The following is a 19,819-nucleotide window of genomic DNA, read 5'->3' on the forward strand; positions in this document are numbered from 1 at the left end:
TGATAAGCCTTCCAAACATATGCCTGTGTTACTACAACAAAGAAAGATTGTTTCCAGGCTTTGGATGGTGCAGAGGACGAGGATCATCACCTACGCTATCTGGTGACTTCATCTGAGGTCAGCCGGAGAAGTACATAGTATCAGAAAACTGGAGCCAAACGGGTCATTCCACGCCAAGTGGACCAATTTAGGGAAAGCTTCCCGGTCGACCCTCTCAGATTTTGCTCTAGCTTTGCTGAGACATTCCTTTGAGTCTCAAAGGAAGTTTTGCAAAGTTTTAGCTCCATATCTTTGGTATTCTTTCGATAGGACTCTCCAAACAACACCTACTATGTCAATCACATTGGCGGCCAAAGCATTTTTTCCATTTTCATTTAGCCGCCATTCCATAACGGGAAGTTTGACTGCTGTGACAATTTGTCTCTAAAGTCACTTTTTAAAGTAGAATTCGAAAATCATGTCAGCAGTGCCGTAGGAATTAGTACTTTTTCATAAAATATTGCCAAATTGGACTCCAAATTTCGTGCGGATTCACGATGCGTCAGTTTTAGAATATCTTAGCTCTAGATGTGGCCAACACTGGGAATTCATACTGTAATGCATGAAAGTACTTCTAATGCATCACAAATTGGTGCAATCTAAAGGTTTCTATCCCTTCTAGATCCTGAGATATATGGCCCTAAACATGGCCCCAAATACAAACGGGCAAAAAGCGTACCAACTTTGAAGCTCAAAATGACCATGTGGGACAGCTCACAACTTTCTCTTAACAAAATCCACTAGAAAGAACACATCTTGAAATACTAGTGACCGAATTTTCGTTGTGGTGTCTTAATTCATTTCTGGTCTAGTAGGAATTAGAAATTTTGCTCGAAATTTATTTCGTGTGTGTTTTTAGGTAGTTTGTTGACATTCCTGCTTTGGTCCTCCGTGGTGGCTAAGCCATTGCCATTTTCTTCATCTGAAAGTTTTTGTTACATTATATAATCTTCCTGAATATCAGCACAGGCTGACAACATCAGTTTCACATTTTGGTGTATTGTTGTACATACACAAACACTGTGTACACCAGCAGCACCAAATGTATGTAACACACCAATTTGGACGGAGTTCACAGAACATGGAGAAATCAACTTCTAGACCATTGAGGTTCTTGTATGCAGTGCGCACAACAGTAATCGTTTTTGTTTCTGGATTTTTTTCCCCGTCAATCCTGACTGACGTGCTGTCTTTCTTTCCAGGACACATTCGACTAAACTCATCGTCTTCAAAAAACTTCTGAACTTTCCCTGTCACTTCTGGAGTTGGCCTTCTTTTTTTTTTTTTTTTTTCCCCGGGTGTTGCAAGAATACCAAACTCATTTTTCACGTTCCTTGCTTTTTCCACCATTCTAGTTGAAACACCGAATTCTTGTGCTTTTTTTTTTTTTTTTTTTTGCATGCTCCAGCTGTTCAGGTGCTAGAGTTAGAATGTGTGCTTTCACAGCCTGGTTTGCTAATGACATCCGTCTCTTGGATTTTGTTAACAAAATCCCATAGACTTCATAATTCCTGCATCTCTGCTTGCTAGAGTTTGGTTCTCCTGGACCCACATCTAACCCAGTAACTATTGACACTTTTTGATGAATAGCTTGCAATAATTCCCTTGATTTCCTTCTTGTATGTGAAGGCGAATCTCTCCCGCTCACTGATTGTGGCTTCATGGGAGAGATGTCGAGTACTGAGTAGTTTGTGGCAAGCTTCTGCTGTTGAATTTCTTTTTGGACCTCTGAGGGTTCATCAGAACTACGTGATGAGGTTGAATTCATCCTTCCAGTTTCAACAGTCTTCTGTTGAAATTGAAAGTGTGTACCAGGAAGTTTACTTCCTGGTACACACTGTCAGATAACAGGGAACCAAACTTCCTAGTACCCACAGAATACTGATGACCTGCCGACTCTCTGTCAACGACAATAAGACATCGTATATGGCCTGTATTGTAGTGCTTCGGACCTTCGACTGTATGAGCAATGTCTCGCGTTCATTTAGAGTCTGGTTGGCGCCTTGCTGCAAACCCCGCTAGGCCATGCTACCTATGAGAGTATTTTTCTTTCTTTCAAGTGTCAGTCAACAGCACATCGTTACATAATGAAACGTGATCACGTGATACCGTTAGAATATGCACACAATACTCAACGTGAACAGATCCAGGAAGAAAACGTGGGAAAAGAAACACATTTATAAAATCATCATGTCTGATACAGGTCGTCCACGAATACATAGCAGGCACATTCTTCCCCTCTCAAGGCTGCCGTGGAAATACGCATGTATCTTCCTATATATATATATATATATATATATATATATATATATATATATATATATATATATATATATATATATATATATATATATATATATTGTCCGTGAGGATAGATGAGGAATAATACTACCCTCGTATTCCCGGCTTATCGTAGAAGACGACTGAGAGGGGTGGGAGCTGGATGGGTGGAACAGGAACTCTCCCCTCCTGTATTGCTGTCTAAAAGAATGAACACAAAATGGATCCAAGCGAAGAGTCTTCCATCTGAGGCTCTGTCATCTGTTCTTGGTGCTTCCTCTCTCAAGCTGAATATGTCAAACATGTATGAAAAGAAATTGTATATATATATATATATATATATATATATATATATATATATATATATATATATATATATATATATATATATATATATATATATCATACTTTGTCGCTGTCTCCCGCGTTAGTGAGGTAGCGCAAGAAAACAGACGAAAGAATGGCCCAACCCACCCACATACACATGTATATACATACACATCCACACACGCACATATACATACCTATACATCTCAACATATATATATATATATATATATATATATATATATATATATATATATATATATATATATATATATATATATATATATATATATATATATATATATATATATATATATTCTTTTTTCTTCTTTCAAACTATTCGCCATTTCCCGGAGTAGAGAGGTAGCGTTAAGAACAGAGGACTGGGCCTTTGAGGGAATACCCTCACCTGGCCCAATTCTCTGTTCCTTCTTTTGGAAAATTTAAAAAAAAAAGAGAGGGGAGGATTTCCAGCCCCCCGCTCCCTCCCCTTTTAGTCGCCTTCTACGACACGCAGGGAATACGTGGGAAGTATTCTTTCTCCCCTATCCCCAGGGAAAATATATATATATATATATATATATATATATATATATATATATATATATATATATATATATATATATATTTATATGATTTAAACTGTCTGCCCTTATTCATTCCCGTCGCCAACCCGCCACACATGAAATAACAACCCCCTCCCCCCCGCATGTGTGCGAGGTAGCGCTAGGAATAGAACAAAGGCCACATTCGTTCACACTCAGTCTCTAGCTGTCATGTATAATGCACCAAAACCACAGCTCCCTTTCCACATCCAGGCCCCACTGAACTTTACATGGTTTACCCCAGACGCTTCACATGCCCTGGTTCAATCCATTGACAGCACGTCCACCCCGGTATACAACATCGTTCCAATTCACACTATTCCTTGCACGCCTTTCACCCTCCTGCATGTTCAGGCCCCGATCGCTCAAAATCTTTTTCAATCCATCTTTCCACCTCCAATTTGGTCTCCCACTTCTCCTCGTTCCCTCCACCTCTGACACATATATCCTCTTTGTCAATTTTTCCTCACTCATTCTCTCCATGTGACCAAACCATTTCAAAACACCCTGTTCTGCTTTCTCAACCACACTCTTTATATATGTTATATATATATATATATATATATATATATATATATATATATATATATATATATATATATATATATATATATATATATATCTTCTTTCTTTCTTTCATACTATTCGCCATTTCCCGCATTAGCGAGGTAGCGCCAAGGACAAAGGACGGAGCCTTAGATCGAATATCCTCACCTGACCCCCTTCTCTGTTCCTTCTTATGGAAAATTAAAAAAAAAAACGAGAGGGAAGGATTTCCAGCCCCCCGCTCCCTTCCCTTTTAGACGCCTTCTACGACACGCAGGGAATACGTGGGAAGTATTCTTTCTCCCCTATCCCCAGGGATAATATATATATATATATATATATATATATATATATATATATATATATATATATATATATGTATATGTATATGAAGGGCATGTTGAAAACAAATGAGATCGTGCAAAAAAGTAGTGGTGATGTGAGAAGGAGATGGAGTGAGTATTTTGAAGGTTTGTTGAATGTGTTTGATGATAGAGTGGCAGATATAGGGTGTTTTGGTCGAGGTGGTGCGCAAAATGAGAGGGTTAGGGAAAATGATTTGGTAAACAGAGAAGAGGTAGTAAGAGCTTTGCGGAAGATGAAAGCCGGCAAGGCAGCAGGTTTGGATGGTATTGCAGTGGAATTTATTTAAAAAGGGGGTGACTGTATTATTGACTGGTTGGTAAGGTTATTTAATGTATGTATGACTCATGGTGAGGTGCCTGAGGATTGGCGGAATGCGTGCATAGTGCCATTGTACAAAGGCAAAGGGGATAAGAGTGAGTGCTCTAATTTCAGAGGTATAAGTTTGTTGAGTATTCCTGGTAAATTATATGGGAGGGTATTGATTGAGAGGGTGAAGGCATGTAGAGAGCATCAGATTGGGGAAGAGCAGTGTGGTTTCAGAAGTGGTAGAGGATGTGTGGATCAGGTGTTTGCTTTGAAGAATGTATGTGAGAAATACTTAGAAAAGCAAATGGATTTGTTTGAAGCATTTATGGATCTGGAGAAGGCATATGAGAGTTGATAGAGATGCTCTCTGGAAGGTATTAAGAATATATGGTGTGGGAGGCAAGTTGTTAGAAGCAGTGAAAAGTTTTTAACGAGGATGTAAGGCATGTGTGCGTGTAGGAAGAGAGGAAAGTGATTGGTTCTCAGTGTATGTAGGTTTGCGGCAGGGGTGTGTGATGTCTCCATGGTTGTTTAATTTGTTTATGGATGGGGTTGTTAGGGAGGTAAATGCAAGAGTTTTGGAAAGAGGGGCAAGTATGAAGTCTGTTGTGGATGAGAGAGCTTGGGAAGTGAGTCAGTTGTTGTTCGCTGATGATACAGCGCTGGTGGCTGATTCACGTGAGAAACTGCAGAAGCTGGTGACTGAGTTTGGTAAAGTGTGTGAAAGAAGAAAGTTAAGAGTAAATGTGAATAAGAGCAAGGTTATTAGGTACAGTAGGGTTGAGGGTCAAGTCAATTGGGAGGTAAGTTTGAATGGAGAAAAACTGGAGGAAGTAAAGTGGTTTAGATATCTGGGAGTGGATCTGGCAGCGGATGGAACCATGGAAGCGGAAGTGGATCATAGGGTGGGGGAGGGGGCGAAAATCCTGGGAGCTTTGAAGAATGTGTGGAAGTCGAGAAAATTATCTCGGAAAGCAAAAATGGGTATGTTTGAAGGAATAGTGGTTCCAACAATGTTGTATGGTTGCGAGGCGTGGGCTATGGATAGAGTTGTGCGCAGGAGGGTGGATGTGCTGGAAATGAGATGTTTGAGGACAATGTGTGGTGTGAGGTGGTTTGATCGAGTAAGTAACGTAAGGGTAAGAGAGATGTGTGGAAATAAAAAGAGCGTGGTTGAGAGAGCAGAAGAGGGTGTTTTGAAATGGTTTGGGCACATGAAGAGAATGAGTGAGGAAAGATTGACCAAGAGGATATATGTGTCGGAGGTGGAGGGAACGAGGAGAAGTGGGAGACCAAATTGGAGGTGGAAAGATGGAGTGAAAAAGATTTTGTGTGATCGGGGCCTGAACATGCAGGAGGGTGAAAGGAGGGCAAGGAATAGAGTGAATTGGATCGATGTTGTATACCGGGGTTGACGTGCTGTCAGTGGATTGAATCAAGGCATGTGAAGCGTCTGGGGTAAACCATGGAAAGCTGTGTAGGTATGTATATTTGCGTGTGTGGACGTGTATGCATTATACATGTGTATGGGGGTGGGTTGGGCCATTTCTTTCGTCTGTTTCCTTGCGCTACCTCGCAAATGCGTGAGACAGCGACAAAGCAAAAAAGTAAAATATATATATATATATATATATATATATATATATATATATATATATATATATATATATATATATATATATATATATATACATATGTATATTTTTCTTTCATTCAAACTATTCGCCAATTCCCGTGTTAACGAGGTAGCGTTAAGAACAGAGGACTGGGCCTTTGAGGGAATATCCTCACGTGGCCCCCTTCTCTGTTCCTTCTTTTGGAAAATTAAGAAAAAAAACGAGAGGGGGGAGTTCCAGCCCCCCGCTCCCTCCCCTTTTAGTCGCCTTGTACGACACGCAGGGAAACGTGGGAAGTATTCTTTCTCCCCTATCCCCAGGGATATATATATATATATTTTTTTTTTTTATCATATTTTGCTTTGTCAGTGCCTCCCGCGTTAGCGAGGCAGCGCAAGGAAACAGACGATATATATATATATATATATATATATATATATATATATATATATATATATATATATATATTATCCCTGGGGATAGGGGAGAAAGAATACTTCCCACGTATTCCCTGCGTGTCGTAGAAGGCGACTAAAAGGGAAGGGAGCGGGGGACTGGAAATCCTCCCCTCTCGTTTTTTTTTATTTTTTTTCCAAAAGAAGGAACAGAGAAGGGGGCCAGGTGAGGATATTCCCTCAAAGGCCCAGTCCTCTGTTCTTAGCGCTACCTCGCTAATGCGGGAAATGGCGAATAGTATGAAAAAAAAAAAAATATATATATATATATATATATATATATATATATATATATATATATATATATATATATATATATATATATTGATTCTCGGTAGTGGAGAGAGAAGCGGAGTTATTGTTGGCCCGAGGCTGACCAGCGCTCCACATCCGCTCAGTCATGGGAGAGTGTGAGGTATGTCGGGTAGTCCGCCTCACAACTGAAGCGGTGTGACGCGATAACCCGACAGGAAGGAACTACCTGAGCACTTCCTCCTGGATGAGCCTCGGGCTCTTGAGGTGAACAACTATTTTCCAAACGAGTGTCAGGTGATGTTTGGCTAGAGTTAAGTGATCGTTGAACATTGCGCTGTGGCTTTCGATTGGTTCTGCACACACACACACACACACACACACACACGGAAGCACATCAGAGGGGAAGCATCATCCAGCTCTCAGGGAGACTCTTTAAGACGCTCAATATGTTTCCTAAACCAGTATTTGAGGACGACTCGAACGTCCTATATTGCTTCCCTTTGATCACCCTTATTGTTACGTCACCGTTCATCTTATCATCACCCTTATCACGTCACCAGTCATGTTCTCAGCCTCATCACGTCACCAGTCATGTCATCACCCTCATCACGTCACCAGTCATGTCATCACCCTCATCACGTCACCAGTCATGTCATCACCCTCATCACGTCACCACTCATGTTCAGTCTCAGTACCTCATCAGCCATCCGCTTAATCTTGTCAAATAAAGACTCGAAGAGTTTTTCTAAATTGATTCCTCGAAGTTTGTAACTGGTAGAAAACCTGGTTACCTTCTGTGACCCGTTCTAGGTGAAGATCATGTTATCTGTCTCAGGCCAACTGTCAAGGAGGCATCTGGCCTCCCGGTAAGGGGGGAACCTGCCTACACAGACACACACTCAACAGCCTTGTATTGTTCTCAAGAGACTTGGAGGCAATTTGTCTGAAGTTGTTTAAGATAAGAGTTGTGGAGGAGCTGTCACCTCCACCAGAGGGCTGTGGAGGAGCTGCTACCTCCACTAGGGGTGGGGGGTTGTGGAGGAGCTGTGACCTCCACTAGGGGGGGTTGTGGAGGAGCTGTCACCTCCACTAGGAGTGTTGTGGAGGAGCTGTCACCTCCACTAGGAGTGTTGTGGAGGAGCTGTCACCTCCACTAGGAGAGTTGTGGAGGAGCTGTCACCTCCACTAGAAGTGTTGTGGAGGAGCTGTCACCTCCACGAGGGAGGTTGTGGAGGAGCTGTCACCTCCACGATTGAGGTTGTGGAGGAGGTGTCACCTTTAGTAAGGGGGTTGTGGAGGAGCTGTCACCTCCAGTAAGGGGGTTGTGGAGTAGGTGTCACCACAGTTGGGGACAACAGAACAACTTGGCTTATTTTTATGACGAGGCGTCACGAGGATCTTTCCTCACTTCTGTTTTCTTCACCTTTCTCTTCACTTCAGCGTCATCTTTCTTCTTCTTCTTCTTCTTCTTCTTCTTCTTCTTCTTCTTCTTCTTCTTCTTCTTCTTCTTCTTCTTCTGTTCTTCGGCACATTCATGTTTTTTCTCCCTGTTCGTCATTTTCCATTTTTGCTTTTCTTTCTCCTTTCTCTCCTATGTCCCTCGTTGTTTGTAGTTCCCAAACTCAACGTATCTTGGAAAGTGAACTCTCTAGAGTTGAACTCTTTGGAAAGTGAACCCTGCTGAAAATGAACCCTAGAAAGTGAACTCTGCTGAAAATGAAGCCTAGAAAGTGAACTGTGCGGAAAATGAACACTGGAAAGCGAACTCTGTAGAGAATAAATTTTATGGAAGAAGAAGTTTATGGAAAGTGAACTCTGGGGGAAAGTGAAATCTGGGGAAGTTGATTTATGGCAACTGAGCTCTGTGGAAAATGAACTTCGTCGAAAGTGAACGCTACCAACTTGCCAGTCGGGTCTCTTGTTCCTTGTTCTATATTGGCTTGGCCGCTGTGGGAGAGGAGGAGGAAGGAAGCACCAGAGGGGATGTGGTTTACGAGGTTGAACAAGGGGCTGTGGAGAGAGAGTGAGGTCGCTCGATGAGAGAGTAAGGTTGGTTGGTGAGAGTAAGGGAGAGGAGAGAGTGAGGTAGGTCGGTGAGAATAAGGGAGAGAGTGAGGTCGTTCCGTGAGAGCAAGGGGAGAGGAGAGAGAGAGTGGGAGAGAGGTGGACTGGTGGAGGATGGTGTTGGTCAGGAAGTTTATCATTATTAACTACTGGTATTGTCATATATTTTTTTCTTTGGGGGTTGAGGCATCGTCTTCCGGGGGACCTCCTTCCGCTTACCTCATTCTGCAGCTACACCCGCCCCCCCTCCCCCAATGCGTCCTACACCCGTCCATCTACACCGTGCACTCATCCCTCCACCCACGCTCTACACCCATCCCTCCACCTACACCCTGCACCCACCTATAAACCCATACCCTACACCCGCCTCCTCGCCTTCACCCTACAGCCACCCTTCCACTCAAATCCTACACCCACCCCTATATATACACCCAGTGTACACCCACACACCACTTAATGGGCCTCGTCCTTCTGTATCAGTAGTTCTCTCTTACATGCATTGTACCCTCTGTTACCCCAGAGGCCCACTAGTACACAGACCCTCTACACTTCCTTCGATCAGTCTCCACTCCCCTCCCTCCTTCACCCACACACCTGACACCAGCTGGTCTGTAGCAACACCCGTGATCATCGTCTGTGGACACCCACGTAAGTACACCCATCTCCCGACCTCACCCACCACGGCTCTAGCATTTCCTATGTCATGGATCCCCACACCCCGACCCATTACACCCCACACCCTGAGTGAGTTTCCACACCCCAGTTGCTACACCTTGAACTGCATCCACACACACACACACACACACACACACACACACACACACACACACACACACACACACACACACAGACACGAAGGTTAGTTTGTGGTTAATTTTGTGTGCAGTCTCATGAGTATATATTTGTCTGTTCTTTGGGAGAAGGGATGGTATTGGATTAGGTCAGGAGTGATTCATGAGAGGGAGCTGGACTGGTGCGATAAGAATGGATGATTTTCTCATATGCGACAGAGACTTGGTTACTGTGGGTCTTGTGGCTAGCATTACTGACCATGAGTCAGCACGGGCCTGCCCAGGATTGGACTCGCGTGGGTACGAATCGTGGGCGTAGCAGTCGGCCCACATCGAATCCGGGCTGGTCGGTGAATGGGTACCTGGTGTGTGTGTGTGTGTGTGTGTGTGTGTGTGTGTGTGTGTGTTCGTGTACGCGCGCGCACTTATACATACTTAGAAGTAAAGACATGAGACGTATGCACAATGTTAAGAGACAGGGCAACACGAGTGTAAAACTCTCTCCCCTTAGCACACCAATATTAATCACACACACACACACACACACACACACACACACACACACACACACACACACACACACACACACACACACACACACACACTCGCTACACCCACTGACCATCCGCAGGTACCAGAGCTGACAAGGCCAGGTTGCCTCTGGTGTTCATCACACACGCGTCCGACTCTCATTTCCGTCCCTTAAAGGTCGAGTTATTCCTGGTTCTTCCTTCTCCACTTCACCTCTTCCTCTCCCAGTGCTTCTCTCTCTCTCTCTCTCTCTCTCTCTCTCTCTCTCTCTCTCTCTCTCTCTCTCTCTCTCTCTCTCTCTCTCTCTCTCTCTCTTACTCTCCTCTCGGTTTTCTTTCTCTTTTTAAGTTCCACCTGAATCTAGACTTTGGCAGAATTGTCTTCCTTGGCGTTATCCCCTTCAGAATGTCCGTCATTCATAGTGAATTATGAGGCGATGGTGTCTTGGTGCCATGATGAGGCACTGACATGACTCAGTCACTGTCGTGGTGTCATAATGAGGCACTAACATGGCTCAGTCACTGTCGTGGTGTTATAATGAGGTACTGACATGACTCAGTCACTGTCGTGGTGTTATAATGAGGCACTGACATGACTCAGTCGCTGTCGTGGTGTCATAATGAGGCACTGACATGGCTCAGTCACTGTCTTGGTGCCATGATGAGGCACTGACATGACTCAGTCACTGTCTTGGTGTCATAATGAGGCACTGACATGGCTCAGTCACAGTCTTGGTGCCATGATGAGGCACTGACATGACTCAGTCACTGTAGTGATGTCATAATGAGGCACTGACATGGCTCAGTCACTGTCTTGGTGCCATGATGAGGCACTGACATGACTCAGTCACTGTAGTGATGTCATAATGAGGCACTGACATGACTCAGTCACTGAAGTGATGTCATAATGAGGCACTGACATGGCTCAGTCACTGAAGTGATGTCATAATGAGGCACTGACATGACTCAGTCATTGTCGCGGTGTCATAATGAGGCACTGACATGACTCAGTCACTGTCATGGTGACATAATGAGGGACCGACATGACTCAGTCATTGTCGTGGTGTCATAATGAGGAACTGACATGACTCAGTCACTGTCTTGGTGCCATGATGAGGCACTGACATGACTCATTCATTGTCGTGGTGTCATAATGAGGCACTGACATGACTCAGTCACTGTAGTGATGTCATAATGAGGCGGCAATATGAGAAATACAGCTTCACAGTATTATCATAAGGTAGTGAGGTTGTGACACATGACAGTGATACAGTGATTTATCAAGTGATGTAATTGGTAAGAAACCTTTAGGGATATCCGAAAACGAGAATTTTTCAAATACAATAATATAACAGTGCAACAACGCAGTGAAAGACGGGGGGGGGGGGGGGGGAGATACGTTGATATGATGTTCAGTGAAAAAATATGTCTATATTAATGTGTTATCATAAGCCTGGAATGCATTAATGCAGTGAATTAGGAATATCGATAATGCTCTCTGCAAAGTTTTCGAAACTCTTCTTAGCTCTCTCTTTCTCTGATGCTTAGAATCTCATTCTCTTCCCAGTACGGCTGTTGCAGTGCAAAGTTTAAGGTGATGTTTCCCATGCAACCTACACCTGGTTCGCCTTTCTTGAGGATTCTGTTGAATTTTCACCGAGGTTTTCGACGTTTCTAGAGTGTTCGACTGGGAGTAGCAAAGTCTTGGCTATGATTTCTTACCTTTGGCTTCTCCGCTACTCTATGTATTGTAATGCATCGTTATTATCTGGTCGTTCCTTTAGATTAATCGTTGACGGAGCAACAATTCCCTCTTACCCTATCAAAAGTGGTGTCCCTCAAGGTTGTGTCTTATCCGTGAATCTCTCTTCGCTTCCATTATGATTTTATTTCTTCATCCTCTAACTCTGTTCACTCTTACGCCGCCGATTCCGCTTCAAACTCACTTTCCCTTCGCTCCTTACCACGATACTCGTTCTTTTTCACCTGCTGAACATATTCCTGCTCTCAGTTCGGGCCCGTGCAACATCTCAGAATAGAGAAGCAATGACCAGGATGAATTCAGTAGTATCATACCGTAATCTTTACCTGTATCTCTTGATTTTTTTCATAGTTTTCAGTTTAAAAACATTTCCATTCAGTCCTGCAATGATATAAACGTGTTAGACTTTAAGATATATTCCACTCTCTCCTGGAAATACTACTCAATGAATATCGCAAACCCTGCTTTCCAGAAGCCGGGGGTGTTGTATAGCTGTTGCAGTTATTATTATTATTATTATTGTTAGCTGGTATTGCTAGCATGTCTGAGGATGGTATTTTCACCTTATCGACTCTCCTGCTATCAACAGTCTTTAACCACCTCTCTCCTTCCACCGCAGTTTTGCTTCCCTTTCTCTCTGTTCACAGGTATCGTTTCGGCCACTGCTCTCGTAAGCTGTTTGTTTATCTCCCAGTCCCTGTAACCTGGACCTGCGCATCGCGTCTGCCGGCTGCTGTCCACAGCTTTTGCGTGCAGGCCAGCCACACCAAGATTAACCGTCATGACTCCTCCATCTTTCCTTGTACACCGGAGCTGTGGGCTAGACCAGGCAAAGCAAAGACCATTGCTTGTTAGGACCAGGTCAAGGACAGATCAGTGCTGGTTTAGACCAGACTAAGGACAGACTAATGCTGGTTAAGACCAGACCAAGGGCAGATCAATGCTGGTTAAGACCAGACTAAGGGCAGACCAACAGTGCTGGTTAAGACCAAACCAAGGACAGACCAACAGTGCTGGTTAAGACCAGACCAAGGGCAGACCAACAGTGCTGGTTAAGACCACAACGAGAAGATAACCCATTCTAGGTCAGGCACGACAAAGGGACAGCCTAGACTGAGGACAGACCAGCACCGGGAAAGCCCAGACCACAGACGGACCAGTAATCGGACAAGGTGACCAAGAAGAGGTCTCGAGGGCTGGGCTGGATCATCCTAGACTTCCAGTCCTCAGATAACATCTGCTCCTTAACGTTGGAATTTACCTCCGTCATCCTTCAGTGCAAGAGCTTTCCGGTTTGCCATTGTTCCCGGATTTCCATGTCCCTGCAGGACCTGACGCCAAGGCTGAGCCTCATCTTTTGGCGTGAGTTTCCGTCAGCCCTTATCTTTTTGTGTCCACTTCCGGTCAGCCCATACTTATTGCCTATAGTTTCTTAGGTGTGAGAGGCTGAGGTTGTGTATGAAATTATGGATTAAGGAAGTGCGTAAGCAAATCTCTCATACTCTCTCTCTCTCTCTCTCTCTCTCTCTCTCTCTCTCTCTCTCTCTCTCTCTCTCTCTCTCTCTCTCTCTCTCTCTCCCATGCTCAGGCTTTTATGTTTACGATGTGATTGTTCGTGAGATGAAAGCGGACGCTGGAGTGTTGTCTCCTTATGGCTTGTAGCTACGTTATCTACTGCGGTGGTGAGTGCGGGTTGTTGCGTGGTTGTTGTGGTGTTTCATTGTTGTGGTCGTTGCGTGGTTGTTGTGGTGTTCCAGTGTTGTGATCGTTGCGTGGTTGTTGTGGTGTTCCAGTGTTGTGATCGCTGCGTGGTTGTTGGGGTTGTTTCTAAGGGTGTCTTGTGTTGCTGCTGGTGCGGGTGTCGTGTTGTTGTTGGTGTGGATGTTGGAGGATTTATTAACGTGGTTGTTTTTACTTATATTAGTTGAGACGGCATGGGCAACTGAAGCCCTAATCGAGGCCATCTCATTATATCGTTCGTATGCACCTTACTTTGTTCGTATATATATATATATATATATATATATATATATATATATATATATATATATATATATATATATATATATATATATATATATATACCTTAGTCTAGGCCAGGTACCCATTTTATCGACCAATCCCTAGAGGTGGATGAACAGCTGGGTTTACTGTGGACCGACTGCTGCAACCAGGATTCGAACCTCTGCGCTTGACACTGGGAGGCCCGTGAATGGGTCAGGGTCGGTAACCGCTACACCACATAGGCCCATCAGATGGTTATCAGATATTTACGTCTGTTATCTTCCTGCTTTACTTATCTTCGTCATTTTAGTGCCATCTTCTGTTATGCTAGATTCCAGGTCTGTAGCGTCTTCTAAAACCGTGCTGACTCCATCAGTAACACTCACCAGTACACCACAGAAGCCTGTGCATTATGTGATTACGAGTTGTCTGTTACGGGGTGAAGATTTTGCTCTCACGTTGCCTCGTCTCTTAACCTTGTTTGTGTGTACAGCATCTTTATTCCTGTGTATGTATGCACACACACACACACACACACACACACACACACACACACACACACACACACACACGCACACTAGCCTACGCCAGGTACCCATTTATCGACCATTCCTGAGGGATGGATGAACACCTTTGTAGGCCGACTGGAACGACCCCGGGTTGGCTCGTGCCTACTCATGGTCAGTAACGCGTGTGTGTGTGTGTGTGTGTGTGTGTGTGTTGTGTGTGTGTGTGTGTGTGTGTGTGTGTGTGTGTGTTATCAATCACGCGAAAATAGATAATCGTCTATTATCTAATGACTGATGAGAGGAGGTAATATTTTTCAGTGAAAACATTTGCAAACCAGGAAGTGGATAATGATAAAGTGTTAGTCTCGTAATGAGAGAGATGTTTATTGACTCACCAGAGGCTCATAACCAGAACCTTGGCTGTGCCTCATACCCGCTCTTAAGGCTGCCCCAGGCTAGTAATCTCACACGAGATCACAACAACTCACTCACCACTTACGTCGGACAACGGCTCTGTTGCCTACCCCAACCCTGGCCGGGTCGGGAACCTCCAGCCTTCGTTTACCAAGACGCAAACGGCGATAATCCAAGGTGATTAGTCCTCATATTGAAGCAAGCAAGGGTGCAGTTTTCACGCCAGTGATTATGATAATCTGGGATGATTTCACGTCTCGACTTGCCTTCCCCAAGCGAGCTCAAGGTCGTGGAGTTGCCACGCCACGTGTGAGCAGTCGACGAGCTGTCCCGATTCATCCGTCAGACTCGAAGATCTCATCAACATGTTCAGGAAGCACCAGACTCGTGTTCACAGGTTTGAGTTCTCGAACATAGGAGGTTATCATCAAGTTGAACACAGGAGGTTATCATCAAGTTGAACACAGGAGGTTATCATCAACTTGATTCCATGACATAAGAACAAGTTACTTAAGGAATCCAAGAATTTACCTAACTAGTTACTAAGGGACCCAAGGAGCTACTTAAGGGATCCAATTATCAACTTAAGGCACACATCATGTTACTTAAGGGATCCATGTCGTTTACTTAAAGGATCCAGTCGCCCTTCCTAGAACATACCTGGGTACCAGTTCTCATCACAAGTATCACATTATACTCCGGGGGTCAGAGGCTAAATTTTGTTTGTGTTTATTGCGTAGTCGTGCAACCACCGGCGCACGAGACATCCTTCCCAAGATGGACGGGCGCCCCCGGGACGGTGGCAAGACAGGGGAGGAGAGGAAATTAAAAAAAAAGAAAAGAAAAATGCTAAGTGATCATCAGACGCACCCCTCCTGCCTACAATAACATCCATCAACCCAAGCAAAGCCCATCACCAGATATATTGAAGGTCTTACAACATCATACTTTGGCTCTGGGTTATAACGTTGGTTATAGGGTTACAAGGTAAGTTGTAAACCGATAGACTTTCTCATGGTACGAGTGGGTTGTAAGTCTTACCTGCGTAGTAAGGTTGGGAATAAACGCTGTAATAAGACTTAATTTCTAATGTTATTAATCCTGTGTCATGCGTCGACCACACGCTATGTGGGTCGAGGCCTTGTAGACAACACCACTTATTCTCTTCGCTCCTCACACCACGTCCTGCCCTGAACACACAGTGGAGATCTTCATTATACAACACTATAGATCCACCAAAGAGTTGCTTGTGACAGAACGACTCCCGTCAGGTTGCGTGTGCCACCAAGTCATAGGACCATATGGCTGGTGTATCTCAAGCTCACAGCACGAGGGGAGTTTGGTGTGTCGTCACCCTAGAACACTGGAAGATAGAGTGTGTCGTTAACCCACACCACTGGAAAACTTGGTGTTCATCACCCCACATTATATTAGAGGCTATTGTGTCGTCGGCCAGTGTGTCCTCAACTCAGAGCACCGGAAGAGTTCGAATGCCCTCACCCCAAAACACTGGAGGAGTTAGTGTGTTGTAACCCCACAACACCGAAGAACAAATTAAGACAAAGTAGAATGCTTCATCTGAGCCGTGTGGATGTCACAGGGAGAGACATGGTGTCTTATGAACCGGTCAACTTCACTAAAGATATGGATTTGGTGATCTAATTTAGAATCATCTGTCTCACCTCCTCGCCACCACACTCCTGTGTTGCTCTGCCTGCAGCCTCAGAGCTTCCACGAAGATGATTCCTCGTTCCTTGTTGTATATTCTGTCCTCGTTATCACTTATCTCTGCAAGTAAAGAAAAGAGAAGAGAGAAAGAAGACAACAGGGAAAATACTAATTTCACGCACCTTATGCAGGATGTGAAAGAACAGTACGGTAGAAGGGAGGACTTGAGAAAGATTACAGGCGGAAAAAAGTTTGAAGAGTTTCATGGTTCTCGTCACTGTTGTCTCTATGTGGGCCTCAGGATCACCCGTAAGTGGGATGTGCCACTCGAGCTTGGAGTCTACTGCCCACCCATCATCATTACGTCTCTCATAATACTTACTGGTAAGTGGTTGTTGGCACCAGACCCCCTCACCCTTATCATGAGTTCACATCATGGCCTGCAGGCACCCGAGTGCTTGATTCTTATCTCTGTTATCAGTCTAACAGTTCTCATAATCTTTCTTCTGCTGATCCTTCTCCTCTTCGTACTATCTTGAAGCAATTCAGTCTCTAATTATGAGCGAGACAGCATTATTTCCAGTTGGAAGTTTCTGTAGATATTAACGGTAAAGTTATTTGTACTACAGCAGCGGCCGTGTTTAGCTGATGAATACGAACGAAGATATAAAGACAAACGATTTGTTTAACCCTGTAGAACGCGTCTGCTTCACCGCACTGTCAACAGTGAAACGGTGGGCTGTCCGAGTCTGCTTCACCGCAAGGTCAACAGTGAAACGGTGGGCTGTCCGAGTCTGCTTCACCGCAAGGTCAACAGTGAAACGGTGGACTGTCCGAGGCTGCTTCATCGCACGGTCAACAGTGAAACGGTGGGCTGTCCGAGTCTGCTTCACCGCACGGTCAACAGTGAAACGGTAGGCTGTCCGAGCGTGGGCAAGCCTTCGGAGACGAGGGATACCGTTATGGTTCAGCAACATGAAGAAATACGTAAACAGTATGAACAGATCTTAGCCTCACCTACCTTCCCCGAGGGGGTTTGATGTTTACCTTATATTCTCCGCTGTGTTAGACGTGTATAAGGGTTATTGTCGTGTGCTTCATCCACTTGGTGCCACGATGGTAAGCAATGTGGATGCGCTCAGAGGAATTCTTTCATTTGGGAAAAAAAAGATTCTTCTCAGTTTACGAAATAATCATTTCTATAAATCCGTTATGAGCCAATAAATTTTTTTTTTTCCATAAGTATTCAAAGAAATAGCGTTAAACATACAGATAAATTGTATAAAAGTATAGTTTCAAGAGCATTCGCATTTAAGCCATCAAAATAGTCCAGCTTTGCCATCAAAATGTCCAGATTTTATCTTATGTATAGCCGCTCACAGTGGACGTTGTCAGTCGACCGTAACGGCCACATGTAGATAACACTGTTAACGTACATATTGTCCTCCTGGGAAAGTTAGCCGAGGTTCTGATAGATTCTGTTCACATCAGTCATGATTTTGCCTCGCGTTCCACGTCACTGACACCTGTATTACCAGTGGTCCTGACCGCTGTCGAGTTAGGTAATGTCGTGAGTGTTTGTATCAAGTGTATACCAACGCGTCCCCCATTAAACATGATCGTCCGCGTGTGTGTAAGTTCGTAACACCGCGACTGTGAAATTGACAGGAAAAAATCTCTCTCTCTCTCTCTCTCTCTCTCTCTCTCTCTCTCTCTCTCTCTCTCTCTCTCTCTCTCTCTCTCTCTCTCTCTCTCTCTTTTCCTTTATCCTCATCGCTATTCCCAGGTTTATTCACTCTCCTCTTTCCTTCTTTCCACCCCGCTCAACGTTCCATCCTTTGCTCCCGTCCTTGACCACTCATCATCCTCCCATTTTTTTCCCCCACCCCTCTCTTCTTCCCCGTTCCCCCCACTCCCTTACCCTGTACTCTCTCTCTCTCTCTCTCTCTCTCTCTCTCTCTCTCTCTCTCTCTCTCTCTCTCTCTCTCTCTCTCTCTCTCTCTCTCTCTCTCCTCTTTCTGCTCTTCCTTGTCTCCTCTCCACCAGATGTGTGGCACGGAGCCAGCTTGCCGCTGCTCCAACTTCCTGCTATGGCGACCCGCCATCTTGGTCTTCCCTGTTCATTACACATTGTTATTGTTCTCTCCCTGGACGCCATCGTGTCCCCTGAAGGCCAAGACCTATTCCTCAGTCTGTGTCTGAAAGTCTTCTTGTTTATTAGAGGGTCGGCGTTCGTGTATCTGGATTCATAGCTTTTGTTTTTTCTCTTTGGATTCTTTACGTGTGTTTTATAATCTCTTCGGTCAGGATTATCCCTGGATTGACGAATAATGTTCCTGGACTATTGTGAGTGTCTTTGGGGTTATTTGATGTTCCTCCTGAGTTATTGGAATGGTTTTCCTGAATCGTTTGGTGTAACTGACTTTAGCCATTGAAGAAGGAAAGGCTGCTCCACCACCAGCCCAGGTACCGAGTGAGCGTGTAGCTATGCTGGCTGACCCACCAGCCCAGGTGGCTAGCTACGTCCAGATGGCTATGTCGGGTGCAGCAAAGAAGCAAACCCCACCACTACTCCACGAGGTTTGGAAGCCTGCACAGAAAAACATGAAGAAGGATGCCACACTACCCATTTCACCACCACATGTCCAGAAAGGGAAAAGATGGACAGAATGGCTGGAGGTCTCACTCCAACAACAAAATCACCTTAGGAGCCAAGTTCCATCCATTATTAAAAAGCAAATGGATTTGTACGTAGCATTTATGGATCTGGAGAAGGCATATGATAGAGTTGATAGAGATGCTCTGTGGAAGGTATTAAGAATATATGGTGTGGGAGGAAAGTTGTTAGAAGCAGTGAAAAGTTTTATCGAGGATGTAAGGCATGTGTACGTGTAGGAAGAGAGGAAAGTGATTGGTTGTCAGTGAATGTAGGTTTGCGGCAGGGGTGTGTGATGTCTCCATGGTTGTTTAATTTGTTTATGGATGGGGTTGTTAGGGAGGTAAATGCAAGAGTTTTGGAAAGAGGGGCAAGTATGAAGTCTGTTGGGGATGAGAGAGCTTGGGAAGTGAGTCAGTTGTTGTTCGCTGATGATACAGCGCTGGTGGCTGATTCATGTGAGAAACTGCAGAAGCTGGTGACTGAGTTTGGAAAAGTGTGTGGAAGAAGAAAGTTAAGAGTAAATGTGAATAAGAGCAAGGTTATTAGGTACAGTAGGGTTGAGGGTCAAGTCAATTGGGAGGTGAGTTTGAATGGAGAAAAACTGGAGGAAGTGAAGTGTTTTA

Source organism: Panulirus ornatus, chromosome 15 (genome assembly GCF_036320965.1).
Source record: "Panulirus ornatus isolate Po-2019 chromosome 15, ASM3632096v1, whole genome shotgun sequence".
Lineage (NCBI taxonomy): Eukaryota > Metazoa > Arthropoda > Malacostraca > Decapoda > Palinuridae > Panulirus > Panulirus ornatus.